A 1,981-nucleotide genomic window follows, 5' to 3' on the forward strand; every position below is an offset into this window, starting at 1 on the left:
ATCACAATTTCGTCCACCAAGTTTTTGGCGCCGTTGCCGGGGATTGTTCGAGTATGGACAACTGACTGTTCATCTTGTTGCTCAGATTAGGTAATTTTCTTTTCAAAAATTTTTCAAAAATCTTTTTCAAAATTTTTCTTTTCTTTTTCGTTTTTCCAAACTTTATTTTCAAAAAATATAATAAAAATACAAAAAAAATCATAAAATCATAAAAATAAAAAATATTTTGTGTTTATTGCTTGAGTCTTGAGTCAACTTTTAAGTTTGATGTCAATTGCATGCTTTAAAAATTTTTCTTGCATTATTTTCGAAAATTCTATGCATTCATAGTGTTCTTCATGATCTTCAAGTTGTTCTTGACAAGTCTTCTTGTTTGATCTTGATGATTTCTTGTTTTATATTGTTTGTTGTTTTTCATATGCATTTTTCGTTTGTTAGAGTCCATGCATTAAAGATTTCTAAGTTTGGTGTCTTGCATGTCTTCTTTGCATCAAAATTTTTCAAAAATATGTTCTTGATGTTCATCATGATCTTCAAAGTGTTCTTGATGTTCATCTTGACATTCATAGTGTTCTTGCATGCATCTTGTGCTTTGATCCAAAATTTTCATGTTTTGGGTCATGTTTGTGTTTTTCTCTCTCCTCATTAAAAATTCAAAAAATAAAAAAAATATCTTTTCCTTATTTTTCTCCAAATTTTCGAAATTTTGGGTTGACTTGGTCAAAAATTTTTAAAATTTGTTATTTCTTACAAGTCAAGTCAAAATTTCAATTTTAAAAAAATTCTTATCTTTTTAAAATCTTTTTCAAAAATCATATCTTTTCCATTTTTTTCTTTTTTTCGAAAATTTCAAAAATCTTTTTCAAAATATTTTCAAAATATTTTTCTTATCTTTATATCATATTTTCGAAATTCACTAACAATTAATGTGATTGATTCAAAAATTTGAAGTTTGTTACTTTCTTGTTAAGAAAGGTTCAATCTTTAAATTCTAGAATCTTATCTTGTAGTTTCTTGTTAGTTAAGTCATTTTAAAAATTAAATCTTTTTCAAAATGTCTTTTTCTTAAAAAATTCTTATCTTCTTATCTTATCTTTTTCAAAATTTTATCTTTTTCAAAATTTGATTTCAAAATATCTTATATAACTTCTTATCTTCTCATCTTTTCAAATTTAATTTTAATATCTTTTTTTTACTAACTATTTGACTTTTGTTTGTTTCTTATCTTTTTCAAAACCAACTAACTACCTATCCCTCTCTAATTTTCGAAAATACCTCTCTCTTTTTCAAAAATTCTTTTTAATTGTTTCAAATTTTAATTTTAATCATATCTTATCTTTAATTTTCGAAAATCACCAACCACTTTTTCAAAATTATTTTCGAAATTCTCTATCTCTTTACTTATTCTATTTAATTAATTATTTACTAACACTTCTCTTCACCTCTCTTCATCTAAAAATCCGAACATAATCTATCCCTTGTGTTTGGATTCTTCACCCTTTCTTTTTCTACTAACATAAAGGAATCTCTATACTGTGACATAGAGGATTCCTCTTTCTTTTCTTGTTTTCTTCTCTTTCATATGAGCAGGAACAAGGAAAAAGGCACTCTTGTTGAAATTGATCCAGAACCTGAAAGGACTCTGAAGAGAAAATTAAGAGAAGCTAAGTTACAACAATCTAAAGGTAACCTTTCAGAAACATTAGAACAAGAGAAGGATATGGTAGCCGAAAATAATAATAATGCAAGGAGAATGCTTGGTGACTTCACAAAGCCAACGTCCAAGTTTGATGGAAGAAGCATCTCCATTCCTGCCATTGGAGCCAATAACTTTGAGCTGAAACCTCAGCTAGTTGCCTTAATGCAACAAAACTGCAAGTTTTATAGACTTCCATCTGAAGATCCTTATCAGTTTTTAACTGAATTCTTGCAGATCTGTGAGACTGTAAAGACGAATGGAGTTGATCCTGAAGTCTACAGA

Source organism: Arachis duranensis, chromosome 3 (genome assembly GCF_000817695.3).
Source record: "Arachis duranensis cultivar V14167 chromosome 3, aradu.V14167.gnm2.J7QH, whole genome shotgun sequence".
Taxonomy (NCBI): domain Eukaryota; kingdom Viridiplantae; phylum Streptophyta; class Magnoliopsida; order Fabales; family Fabaceae; genus Arachis; species Arachis duranensis.